This window comes from Passer domesticus, chromosome 5 (assembly GCF_036417665.1).
Source record: "Passer domesticus isolate bPasDom1 chromosome 5, bPasDom1.hap1, whole genome shotgun sequence".
In the NCBI taxonomy this organism is placed as follows: domain Eukaryota; kingdom Metazoa; phylum Chordata; class Aves; order Passeriformes; family Passeridae; genus Passer; species Passer domesticus.
Genome location: NC_087478.1, coordinates 50,622,412 through 50,636,269, shown reverse-complemented (window position 1 = coordinate 50,636,269; position 13,858 = coordinate 50,622,412). Strand labels below are relative to the sequence as shown.

The 13,858-nt window shown below is 42.6% G+C and overlaps 1 protein-coding gene across 3 annotated transcripts in view; it reads right to left on the bottom strand.

Annotated features, from left to right (window-relative positions):
- LARGE1 (LARGE xylosyl- and glucuronyltransferase 1) overlaps window positions 1-6,258 on the bottom strand; it is a 278,352-nt gene extending 272,094 nt beyond the window's left edge. Inside the window, exons 1-2 of one of the 3 annotated variants that reach the window (XM_064420387.1) lie at window positions 5,296-6,258; window positions 3,404-3,490 (exon numbers count right to left, since the gene is read on the bottom strand). The gene's annotated coding sequence lies outside the window, so the exon portion shown is untranslated. Of the gene's footprint in view, window positions 1-3,403; window positions 3,491-3,665; window positions 3,685-5,295 lie in introns of those variants that run through there. The other 2 variants (XM_064420389.1, XM_064420390.1) reach the window with 2 other exon arrangements.
- Window positions 6,259-13,858: the final 7,600 nt, after the last annotated feature.

Genomic DNA, 13,858 nt, shown 5'->3' with positions numbered 1-13,858 from the left:
CAGAAGGGAAAACAGTCACTAAGAGAATTTACTACTGAGGTTCAGGGGCACAGCAGGGAAATCGGAAAGAGGGAGACAATGAAACCTGACCAGAAGAAGATGGACTGAGAAATCTAAGTATCATCTGAAAACATCACCTCATTTAAGTGGTTCTCAATTCTTCTTGCTCACCCCACTCCACCATTCAGTGACACTTGACATTCCACAATGAGAAATACTCAATTCTCCCAGCTGACAACTTAAATTCATTCCCAATCTAGAAATTGTAAGCAGTTTCAGTAAATAAATTAAATAAATATTTCAGTAAATAAATAAAACTCTACAACTCCTTCCCTTCATTTCTCTCCCCTTTCTCTTGTGTCCTGCTAAAACAAAATCCTTCATTCTTCTTTGTATTTAAATGAAGATTCCTCAGTAACAATTTCTAGTTTTCTCCCAGTCTTAAGTCTTAGCTGCCTATCAGCAGATAAAATCTAAAAGCTAATGGTAGAAGTGAAATGTTGATACTCTGTATCTTAATATTTCATTCTGGGATAAACTGTAGAGGCACTATTGAGAAATGCAACTCAGTAACTTAACTGTCCTGGAAGTTTTAAGCAGCAGAGAACAATTCTCACGAGGGAAGCAGAGGGTTGCTTAAATTTTTATTTTTCTTCTGAACACATGTTTTCTTGTAACTCTCAGTGCAGGTGAGTGAAAGCAGGTTAACACTGACGTGGGTGGTGTCCTTACGAAAGAAAGCTCTGGTTCTGATGTTACCACTTCTACTTGCAGTTTGGCCAAACACTAGCAGATAAGAAATTGCTACAATTTCTCTATTTTTCACAGATTTCTGAGAAAACAGTAAATCAAGCCACTCTTCCTTGATCTGACCTTTGACAAACTGCCTCTCAGCCAGCATGCATAGTCTTGGTCATCATGTGTGACTATTCCCTGAGGATTAAAAATTGTTATAGACTGGATTATATATCTGGAGTAACAGAAATGACTCATCAACACACAAAAATTCATGGGAGAAGAGTAGAGTGGCAATGGCACCTCTCTTCTACCATTCACTAGTTAAGCAACCAGAGCCATGAGGACAGGGAACGCCAGCCTTTAAAAAAAATCTATTTCTTTTTACTATTCTCAGGCATACCTATCTTATGTGGGGATTAGAGACGAAGGCTGCACTCTGCCTGCATCAGCTGAGATTTCCAGCTTCTTCCACCACCAGGGTTACATTATCAAATCTGACTTTTTGCTACAGAACAGGCTGGACATTGCTGGGGCACTTTTTGATAATTTTAAATGTAGCTTCTACCCAGTTAACCCCGTTTTGTGGAAATAGTAGCTACAGCCAAGAAGGAAGGAGATGTGGATACTACTATAAACATTATCAGACCTGGTCAGATCTGCAAATTAGAATGAGTAATGGAACTATTTTGCACAGTTTGCTTCTAATTCTGACACAGATGGCACTTAAACAAGGATTCCAGCCTTGGCACATTTCTTCAAAGTCAGTGCCAAGACCAGGATAATCCTTTCTAGCAATTTTCTCCTTGATTTTTGAGCTACCAACTTCCAAATAAAATAGAATTTCTTATCTGCTCCCTTTCTACAGCCATGCATTGAACAAGCTCTGACAAGACAAGACAGACCTTCAAATACTGAACCAAGTGACACTAAAAGAGTAACGAATCCCTACAAGGTACAATGCTCATTTCTTAATATTTATCTTCAGGTGGCTGTATCACAAGGAAGAGAAAAAATAGTGATTCAGTGAAAAGGAAAATAAAAAAAAGAAAAAGTAAAAATATCTTCCTTGAGGTAGTTCTGACTCTCCAGCCCTTAAATTATGCCAAGTTTGGGATAATGAACAATGACTGTTTTTAAGGCCAGCATTCATGAATAATGGTTGTTTTTTAAAGTTAGCATTCACTACCAAAAAGAAGATGAGCCAAACCCAGATAACAGAGCAAAAGCAGTGCAATGGACATGTGTGCATGTTTCCTTGCAATGGACACGTGTGTACATTTCCTGGCAATGGACACTGTGTACCTTTCCCTGCAAAGGACACGTGCATGTTTCCTTGCAATGGACATTGTGTGCATTTCCTCACACAAAACCACTTTTGCAAAAGTTCTTTAGCCATAGCATTAGGCAAATAACCAAAAGAGCCAACTCTAATGAGAACGGAGACAAACTCATGAACAATAACCAACTGCAAATTTGCACTGGCCAGCATGCTCTCTTCTGACACGAATCTTAACGTTATCAGCACAGACACGTTACAGAAAAAGAAGATACATCAGAAATCCCATGTCCTTAAAACAGACATTTTGTTAATGTATTCTAATACAGATGTTGAAAAGTCTTCAAAGCTGACAAGAGCTCATTAACATAGGCTTTCACACAAGACAGGAAACAAGGATAGACACACTTTTTTTAAAAAGTTAATTGCTGTTCTGGATCTAGATAAACACTCCCATCAACATCAATAGCAGTTTGCATGTAGCGAGAGTTTAGCACACAGTGCAAAGACTTTGTAGTCAGATTACTAATTTTACCAATTATTAGCCTTTATAAATATCAGTTAAAAAAAAAAGCTTATTTTTTGTTGGCTTTGTGTCTGTGTTTGTTACTTAAGATTGCTCTTATAAGGCCACATAAAAAATAAAATCATCAGACAATGGATAAAAGAGGAGAGCATTCCAGTAAGGGTCTATTAACAACTGACTGTTTATCGCAGGTAAAAACAAAAGCCACACATTTGAGCAGAAAGTAGTCTCACGAGTTCAAAATCATTGTTTTTAAGAACACTTGAGTTCAGTGAGTTAAGTGCACTTGGGAGATGCCTAATTTTACATTTTTCTAAAATAATTAATTCAGAAGGAATACTACTTTTACTAATATTAAAGTCCTATGCACTGAAATTTCAGATCAAGCCTCTGACAGATCTTAATGTTGCCAGCAGGCATGCAGTCATTCATCCCTGCTCTGCACATTGGCTTTCTGAGGACTGTACTCCAGAATTTCTGCAGATTGAGAAGCTGACACAAAGAATTCAAGATAGAAGTTAACATTGTTTTCAGTGCTCCTTTATAGAAAACCAATGTGTATTTCTCCAGACCTGAGAAAACTTAAAATCTTCTCACATCATCGAAACAACAAAGAAAATAAGTTGTCATGTATACTTCAGACATTAAAAAAAAAAAGTATCTTGCTCCGTACTGCCAGTCAAATACCTCCAAGCTATGCTTTACCTACCAGCAACTGAGAAGAGGGTATACACTTCAAACACAAAGATGCCACACACAACATAACCCAAAAATCATTAGAATTAAACATCAACATGATGGAGAAAAGGCACCAGCTATTACTGCAGACAATTAAAAGACAAAAAAAATCAAAACCAACCTACCAATCCAATTATCCATGAGAGACTCTGCAGTTACTGCGGCTCTTACATGACTTGCAGGCTTTCTGATCAAGGGCCGTCACAGGACACCTAAGCGGTAAGAATTTCACATTTCAAACTCGGAATACCTACCAGCAATTGCCAGTTTTCAAGAAGTATAGGGATACCTCTTTCACTTTTCTCCATTTTAAAATACTGAAACACAGTAAAGACATTCAATATAAGGTTTTTTGTTAGCTTGTCCTATTCCTATAAGTAAACTAACCTCTGATCATCTATCTCCCTTGCAGCAGGGAGCAAAACGACTTTGTTAGAAAACCCCTGCCCTTAACTCATCACCCAAGTTTCTACATGTGATTTCTCCTCTAAGCTTACAGCATAATGATGGAGCTCCACAAGGCTAGAACAAAGAACATTTCACAGATATCATCACAATAGTCTGTGCATTTTCACCACTGAATGAGGGGAAGAAAGCCACCCAAACCAGTCCCCCTAGCGACTCTGTGCAGTGGGAGTCTGAAGAGATGTGGCAAATCCCTACACTGTCTTTTCGTGTGTGAAGCTAGCTTTCTATTTTTGCTTTGGGGTTTTTTCCCTGCTAGAAGACATAACCCCTTATGGAAACTAGGCAACATTTCAATCCATTTATCAAATTTCTCGCTGCTTCTATTTCTGAAGAAGCTTAGAAAATATTCTGTACACAGAAAATTAAATCTGTATCCAGCAGATATCATTAAATAAAATATGCTGACCTGTTGGTAATTGCCAGGTCTGATTTTAATAGAGCACTTTGTTTAGCCCGGTGCTTTCTAGTCTTTCCAGCACTGATACTGTCTAAAAAGAGGCTAAGAATGTTTAAAAGACATTTGATTTATTGCCATTTCCAGCCTAGCATCCATACCTTCCAGAACACATGCATGACAATCAGTGCTGTGAAAATGTTTCCTATAATAATTTTAAGAGTGATATGTGAAATACATACAGAAAAAGGTAAGATCTTCTAACAACTGCTCAAATGTCTCCACTGGCTAATTTTCATTAAAAAATGCACGTAGAGAAAAAGTAGGCTTTATATCCTGTGTACCAGTACCCCTGTTCTAAGTTGAACAAAGCCGGAGACACCGTACTCAGGTGAAAACACAAAAACCGCTTGTCTGATGTTCTACAAAGAAGAAAAACCACTTGCTTACTAAAACTGGGCACAACAGAAAAACTAGGAATCTCTCCAAAAAGTGTTACATAAGGCATTGTCAAACTTCACGTCACCTCCACAGGGCCGCAAGTTGCAATTTTCCCCCCAACCCCCGGTGCGCAGGAATTAATGATCTAAATGACACACTTCTCGGATACGAAGTAATATAGCAGAAGCCTTCCCAAAGGAGCGCTTCCCGGGCTGGAGGCTTGCAGGGGAGGCTGGCGGGCGATGGGGAAGTCACCCTGCTCGGCTCAGCGTCCCAGCCGAACTCCGGCTCTGCCCCCGGGTCCCGTTCGGGCGGGCAGAGCGCTCACGCCCCGCGGCTCGACTCCCTCCGTGCCGGGCGCGGCCGCCAGCCCCGGCTCTCCCGGCCGCCGGCGCGGAGCAGCGGCGCTCGGCGGGACCCGGCCGGAGCGGAGGGCGCCCGGCGCCGAGCCAGCGAGCGGAGCGGAGCAACCTCCCTCGCCCGGGAGAACGTGCCCCTTTGTGCCGGGAAGCGACAGGCGCGCCTCCGCCTGAGCATCCCTTCAATTCCGGATCCGATGGGGATTAAAATCCAGCAGATAAAGCTGCCAGCCCGGCCCTCCGGACTCGGGTGCCCCCTCCCCTCCCCGGGCTGCTGGAAGGCAGACACTCACCGATTGTTTCTCGCCCTCCCCCGCCTCCAAAAGCAGCAGAGACTCGACGAGAAGGTACTTACCTTCCCCGGGTGGCTCCCGGGCCGGGCGCTCAGCGCCCGCCGCTCCGCGCAAGCAAGCGGTCCTTCCCACTCCTGCGCTCCAGGCGGGCAGCTCCAGCTCCGTCCCCGCAGCCCGGCGTTCCGGAGGTGTCACCCAGCGGGTCCCAGCTGGGGCGGCAGCGGCAGCTCCGCTCTCCGCGGGACGAGGAGCCACTAACGGCGGGAGGAGGAGGAGGGCGGTGGCGAGGTCCCGACTCTTCCCGGGATGCGCCGCCGAGGTGGCCGCCTCCTCCGCCGCCCAGCTCAGCTCTCTCCGGGGCCTGCCCGCCCCGTGATGTCCCGAGGTGCAGCCCGGCCGCGTCCGTCCGTCCCGCTCGCCTTCCCCCGCCCCTCTCCCGGCGGCGAACCGCGCGGCGCACAGGCCCCGCCGGCGGCCAGGAGGACCCGGGGGCAACGGGGGATTCCGGCCCAGCCTCCTGCCCTCTCCCCAGGGCCTGGTGCACACTCTCCGCGGGGAGAGGAGGCCCTGCCCCGGCCTGGCGATCAGCTCCGGGAAGGTCACCGGCACCGCGGAGCCGAGCACGGAGAGGCTCCCTCAGGCACCGCCGCGGTCGCTGCTATTGCTGCCGGCCCGGAGACAGCGACCGCTGGGTGCCGCGCTCTGACCGGGTTCGCTCCGTGCCCGTGCCTGGAGACCGCCCCCGAGTCTGAGTGCCAGGCTGCCCCCTTCCCCTTCCTTCCTTCCTTCCTCGCCTCCCGCCCCTTCCCCGCTGTCAGCCTTCCCCCGCCGGCTCCCTCCGGCGCCCAGTGCCAGGCTGCCCCCTGCGGGTGTCGGGGCCGCGGCTGCCCGCCCGGCGGGCCGAGGCGGAGCCGGGAGCGGCCGCCGCTGCCGCTCGGCGGGTGCCGGGAGCCGCACGCCCGCCGCCGCGCTGCCCCGGGCTGGCTCAGCGGCAGCTGCAGCGCCTGTGTGTCTGTGTCATGTCTGTGCCGGGGCGGGCGGAGGCGCGGGCCGAGGCGGGGCCAGCCCGCTCTCACGCCGCCCAGCGACAGGCGCCGAGCGCCCAACCAGCGGCGGCCGCGGCCGCGCAGCGCCCGCCCGCGCGGTGGGGCGCCCCGCGCCGCTACACCTGGGCCGCGCGGAGCGGGCCCCGCCGCCCCGGCCGCGAGCGCAGTCCGCGGGTGCAGGGCCGGCCCCGCGCCCAGCGCCCGGCCCGCGGCCCCCGGCGCGGGGAAGTGCGGGGAGGGCGCGGAGCGGCCCGGCCCGGCCCGGCCCCCGCCTTGGGCGCCGGCGGCGGTGGAAGACCCAACTCCGAACGCCGGTACCGCGTCAGGAATGAATAAATATGACGGCTTCTGGCTTACGTGTGGTGGAGCGTGTCCCTGCGATGTGTCCTTTCGTGCTGGCAGCTGCTGAGAGCCGAGTGATAAGCGCACCTTTTGTTATTTCTTTATTTTTTCCCGTGCGCATAGAGCAACCATCGATTTTAAATTCATAATTTTACTTCATTAGCGGTGTAAAATGGATTGTTGCAATACATCAGCATTCTGAGAGGACTGTATGATAACCTGTGTGTATGGCTGTAGTGTGCCTGAAATTCCAGTAGGAATATGCAAGGAGAACAGAAATGAACAAATGTGCGTACAGTCCCATGTTAGAAAGGCATTGATCCATTCTTAGAATGGAAAATGAAGCAAAGTATACATGTGCTTTGAGTAACAATGTAAATAATCAAAAGTATGAGTAATTGGGTTAGTAGTCAGGACTGAACTGCTTTCTTCTAGAAGGATAAGGGAATAGTTTAAGAGAAAAGTGTCGTTCTCTAAAAGATATCATGAATGCTAATTTCTCTCATTACATCAGGTGCTTGAATGCTGTAATTCATGCAGAAGTTTCTTTATTGGGCAGAAATTATGTTTTGCAGTATACTGTACCAAAGTATTGTGAACTCTGGAACAGGTTATTCATAGCAAGATAGTATTTGGCAGATTTGATTAAGGTATTGGTTCATCAAGCTTATTATTCTACCACCAGCAGCGTCCTTTTCCTGATGCTTTAGTCAAGAGTGGTATCAGATGAACTGAAGTAAGTCATGATGTTGGACATGCCACTGATATCACATAAATGTTACTAACTGAAAATTTTGATATACTGTGATAACTAGGAGAGCATTTTGGAGAAGGAAAAACCCAACAACTCTGCTTATCTGTAAAAATAATTTAGTTCTCTTAGGAAGGATTTTCTAGAATAGCTGCAGTTACATACAGATTGATGTCTATGTGCTTATTTTTGTGAGCAAATCAAAGCCAGAAATGAGCTGTACTGAACTGACTAATTTTCTCCTTTCTCCTATGTGAAGCTAAAGGATCTGCCTTCAATTAATAATGTTGTCTTGCACTGTGGAAGGATTGCAACTGGTTTGGTGACAGTCACAATGAATGTATTTCTGGGGATATAGGAAGGACAAAGCAGGGCTGGGTGTACAGCTTCATTATTAAGAAAACGGGGTTGTGCACTCTCTGTTGCTATAATTTTCAGCAGTTCCATAGTTTCCAGCCTCATGCTATGTTTTCAAAACTACTAACTTGCCAGAGTCTCATCCTGCATAACATTGAACAGTTTCTGGAGGTTCTTAATGCTCTCATCTTCTGTTTAGAGCAGGGAACTCTCAGTGCCCACAAGAATTCTTAGGGTTTAAGAGCAGCATGGATTATTAGGATTATTTAATATGGCACCATACATGACAAATGATAGAACTTCATACTGGGACAAAATGACAAAATTGCTCTGTATCTGTCAGGTTGGTCACCTACTCACAAAAGGACAACAGTTGTCCAAACCCAGAGCAATGTTTGTCAGAGGCTCCAGCTGAGAATGCTTACCATGAGGTTACAAAACCTAACAGGAGGAATGACTGCCTAGGAAGATAGAGTTTTTCAGAAATTGTGTTGATAAGCAAGTAATCTTTTTCATAGTCACAATAAAATTGCTCTATCAGTCTTTGTCCTTGAAAATCCTGAAGTGGCAATTGCTTTGGACATGAGTAAACAAGCAGTGCAGAAGAATACTTATGCCAAGGACAGGTAGAAGAAATTAGATGCAAATATTTGCACTTCAGATTTCATTCAGCCAGGATGAAGGTTTCTCTAGAAACTACACAGGTTCTGGAGTGAGATGTCTATTTGCATGGTAAAGAAAACAAACAAAAAAAGCAAAACCTATAGTAATGTCAAGCATATAGATTCTTTTTTTTAAATGATCATTTCATTAGATCAAAAACATCAAAGCTTTAATAGTCCTATTATTTAAAATTTTTGTAAGCCACATGTTTATTTTTTAATAGAAACATGTCAATTTTGTGATGGTGTTAAAGGATTGATTTATAGTGATGTAAAATTATAACATGAGTATTTGATCTCATTTTTTCCTTACTGGAACAAGAGATAAGGCAAAACAGTTCAGAACTTCAAACAGATTATGATGTTACTACACCAGAACATCAGTAAATAAAATTATAATAAATCTGTTCATAAGACCCTGCATATTTACAGAATATCTGGTTTTTGATTAAAAGAATAAAATTACTTTCCATGTTACCATTTCTTGTGAAAGAGAGGTGTAAGGCCCATAAGTATTCAAACTTATGAAAGTGCATGATGTTCATCTCCCTTTTAACACCAATGAAGTCCTTTTTTGCATTCTTACATTTGCTTCATTGTTCTAGCTGAATTCTACCACTGTGAGGTCTTTTGAGAAAAAAAGACAGTGCTTTGTTCAGAAAGTGACTGAAAAGTGTATTACTACTTTAAATAGTGCAATTTGTGCCAGTTGAAATAGAAGCTAAAATATTCCTGAAAACCAAGAGGTTATTTTGTCCTCATTCCTATACACACACTCTTGTGGCTGATCAGCATTTTAAATACCTAGTGAGGTGGATGCTGCTGTGTCACACTCAACAGAAGGGATATGCACAAAGCCAAGTTCTCCATTGCCTCTTTTTATGTTGACGAAATAGCTACTTTTCATAAAATCAACCATTCAGGGTGTTGTCACAGTGAACAAAAAGTCAAATCTGATTTAGCAGGCTAGCTGGATTGTGCTAACTGATCCACAGAAGGTTGTGACTCTTTGTTTGTGAATTGCTTTTCTTCTAAATGCTAAATTGCACAACTTGTTGATAGTATCAAAGCATGGAGAGCAAGACCAAAAGTTTGAGCAAGTCCTAACCCTTGAGATGCTTGTTACCATCTGCTGCTGCAATGAGTAGAGCACTACTGCAGAACAGGCTGCCTGGCATGCCTTGTAGTAGGAAAAGGCATTTAGATGAGAAAATAAGTGAAATTTAATCTTCTCCGGAAAAATAAATTCCCAGTTCTTGAGCATGAAGTAGAAGATCCATTACATATGCTGTCCGCAATGGGCAGTAAATTAAAATTTAATGGAGATTTTCCTGTGCATGTTACAGACAAAAAAAATAAAACCAACAAAACCCAAGAAAGAGCAAGATTCAGATTGCCTGGGATTATAGGAACTGGAAAAAAATACAGACTGAATGCCTTCAAAAAACCAGAAAATACTGTGAAAACCTAAAAGTTTAAGAATGCAAAGGAAATTTAGTTATTAATTCAGAAATTACTTCTCTTGCACCAAAATAGCATTTAGACAATAGTTTAGATTAGAAATAGTTAACACGTTGTTCTGTGTTAATTTCATTTTCATGTCGGTTTCTCCCAGATTTAGTTGCACTTCTAGTTGTAAAAAGGTAAACACCCATAACTAGAGGTTTACATAGCATTATGCCTTATAAGAAAAATACTGTGAAGGAAATATATTGCTTTATATTTCTGACAGAACTTTCTGTGTACTTTTCTTTCAATGTTGCCACTTACTACTTTCCATTTGTTGTGATTCAGTCATTTGGAGAAGAGTTGGGGGGTTTCGTTCTTTTGGTTGGTCTTTTTTAAGGATTAGTGATTTTAAACCAATAAAAACTAATGAAGATATGCAGAACAAATGTGATGCAACTTTAATTTTATGATGATAATCTGATTTCAGATTGATAGTACTTCTTTAAATTTTGATCTACCATGGTCAAGACAATCTTGTGGTTTTACTTACAGAAATAATTGATTACTATTTTGATAATATGATGTGCATAACTTAGAAAATACTTAATTTCATATATTATTTACTTTTTCACTTTTTTTTTCCCCTCTAAGGAATCTTAACCCCTATGCTATTTGCAGCAAAACTCTAGATAATTTACAGTACCTAATTGCTCTGTGTTGACACACACCATTGCTTTTACAGAGTCCTCTGGGACAGAAAAGTAGCACGGGACAAACTTTAAAATAATTTTAAATTTCACTGGCTAGGAAGGGGACAGTGACCCAGGCACTCTTAATCCTAAATCAAGGATTGTCACAGTCAGTGGAGCAGCTGCATTGATTTCACTGCTATTCGAGCTGAACGATCCTTGATGTTCTAGTGTGTGTTCTGGGAAAACATATAAACACACACTCTTTTATGAGGTTTTTCTAAATAATTGTTTCTATTTGACTGCTTCACCTGACTGCCAAGCCCACAGTGGATCTAGTGTCTCTTTCTTGTTACTGTGTTTCCTTTGTTACACTTGGCCATTTATTACCTGCACTGTGAATGCTGAGACTAAGAAAAGCCTTAACTGAATTGTAGACATGTATAATTAATATCTACCAGCCTTTCTAGAAATATTAAAGCACAGTATGTATTATTCCCCCAGTCTTAGCCTTATACCTTTAGATTTTAATTCATCTAAGGACACCTTTCACTATCTGGTGAAAAAGAGGATATTCTACCTGATCACAACAAGACCTTTTTTTCCATTAGCAATACCTGTTTTATACATGGAAGGTTTAATTGTTTCCAGAACAGCTTCATTAACTTCTGAAAGTGTTACCAATACAGGCCTCCCCAGAGCCAGGATTCTAATTAGAAAGAAAACTAGCCTTACATTAGTTTGAAGAGTGGTGTCTTTTTTTTTAAAGAGAGCAGGAAGGCTCATTCCATCATTGACAGAGTGTTTCTTCCAGAAGGTAGGAATAACTGCCTGTTGTATGAACTCAGAGAATACCTGTGAGAAATGAATTATTCCCACAATAAAACAACCTCTTCACACAACCAACAATAGTGAGCCTAATAATGATCATGTAAATAATGTTAAGATGTGCATTCAAGGTCCGTGCAGTTCAAACAATGTCCTTTATGGCCAACACTGTGTGTCAGCTCCAAGGTCCCTGCCTCAGTGGGTTGGGCATGTTTGGAGGTTGCTTTATGAGTGCTTGGATTGCTTCCTCAGGTACCCAGTAATATATCTGGCCCTTGTCACATTTACTCTGATTTTATATTAAAAGTGTTTTAAGTCTGACCAACAAAAAAAAATCTATACAGGACTAAAGAGTAAGTGTAAATACAAAATGTAAAGAAAATTGAAATAAATGGATGAATAATAAAAACACAGATCCTATTACAAGTTAAAGCATGCTATCAAGACTTGTTAAAATAATTTGAAGTTTTGTATTGATGGTCAGGCCTTTAGAATCTGTATGAAAAAAGTACCTGGATTGAAAATAGGTTCTAAGGGAAAAGAAATTACCCTCAACCTTTTTATAAGGATCACTACCTAATGTATCAAATAGGAAAGTTTCTGGCCAGGAAAAAAGACGGTAATTATCAGTCAAACCCTAGAAGTTTCATATTTTTTCCCATAAAGATTGTGTTTTAAATATTTTCTAGGAGGATTTCTCTAGAAAGCAGAAGTGCATTATAGCTGCTACTTTCCAGTGAAGAGAGAGTAAAATAAACCCCAAATCCTTACTAATGACTCAGGCTTATTTGCTTTTTGGCCATTGCAACAATAGGAATGCCCAGTACGAAAGTTTTCTGGCAGTATAACAAAATTGGTAGAAGAAAGTCCACTTTTATGTCCTTGTCAGATGAAAGCACAATGAAAATATATGTACATGCTTCTGAATATAAACAGGGAACATAGTCTGAACTAATGTGGACTTATTTAAGTGGCCACAAGTGGTTGTGTATCTTAGGAATGTACTGTGAATAAACTAAAATGTTCTTTTTCTGGCGATGGGGTGTGATTGTGAGAGCTTCATCCTGCTCTCTGCGCAGGACTGTCAGTGCTGAAGAAAGTTTCTGTGTTCTTGCTGATATTTCCGAAGTTGTGAGCTATGATCTGGACTTGCTACATTGGCAAAAGAATAGGACAGGTCACCCTATGTCAGCAGTGAAACTGTCAGTAACAAGGATAATCCTCAGTCGCAGCAGCAGTTACAGGGAAGTTGATGCTAAGGTCAAGCAACAAGGCAAGACCAATACTAGTGCCAATGAACCTGTCAACATTAACCACCTCTTTTTCAGAGTGGTACTTCAACACTTCAATAGTCTGTTCTTCAGACTGAGTCTTGACATGGTAGGGGGTTTTCCTTTCATTTGGATGAAGCTAAAGCTGTCAGACCTACTAGAGGCCAAGCAGACAAGGCCAGAATCAGGACAGATCTTTAGAGTCTGAAGGTGACATTGAAGGAATCCAGCATCAGACACAAAATTGCCCAAGAAATTTAAGATATTTTACACTCTGTGCATGTACTTGTCTTTCTGAGCTTGGCAGCCACACGGGTGCTAGCATTGCTACTTCCTCTGAATTGCATTTCTATCAGATTGTGTATTGAGGAAAGGAGTAAGCTTATACTTACACCATGGATGGTGTCAGAATTCACAGTTCTGGCATCACCTAAAAGAAATGACCAGACCAAGCAAATTTTCCAGTGAAATCAGCAGATGCTTAAGTCCATTAAGGGAAGAATTTCATCTACAGAGAAAATAATTTTGAACAACACTTTTCCAACCAACATACAAGAGCTCAGTGCTGGAATCAAAAAACTATCCTGTCACTGTGCTCTTTGCCCTTTTTGAAAATATTTCCAAGTTGCTGCTTTATTGTTCATATGTCAGCTTGGCATTACAACAGTTCCAGTGAGAGGTTATAACTTGAGAGATTTCTTCAGTACCAGTCTTGATGCCAATGGCCTTTTGAAACTTTTGCCCACCTTCTTCCACTCAGCATAACCAGGTGCTAAATAGATGCAGCCGAGACAAGTGATCATCAGCCTGAGGAACTGTATTTCCTTGCCTTCTCCCAGATCTAGGTAAAAAAGCAGCCACTCCTTGGGAGTGGGCTTTATGCCAAGTACAGTGGTAGTTTTGTTAGGGCATTCACTCAGCTTCATTATTACCTCATTTTTATCAATTAGCTGATTGAAAGGAAGAATTAGTACAAGTCCTCTTTCTGCACTATAATCTGTGATAAGTTTGAGAAGTGTTGGAATATTTACTACTGAGTGATTGGCAGCTGAAGCCTCAGAACTACTGATGGTTTATAAATCCTTTCCAAATTCTGCTAGGGAACAATGATACCAATCTGGGAGCATTAAAAGAAAAAAAAAATTACTTAACTGAGCCTTTAAAAATCTGTATGTGCTTAGTAGGAATTTGATAAAAGGGAACAGCTGCATCCCTAAAGAATCTATACCC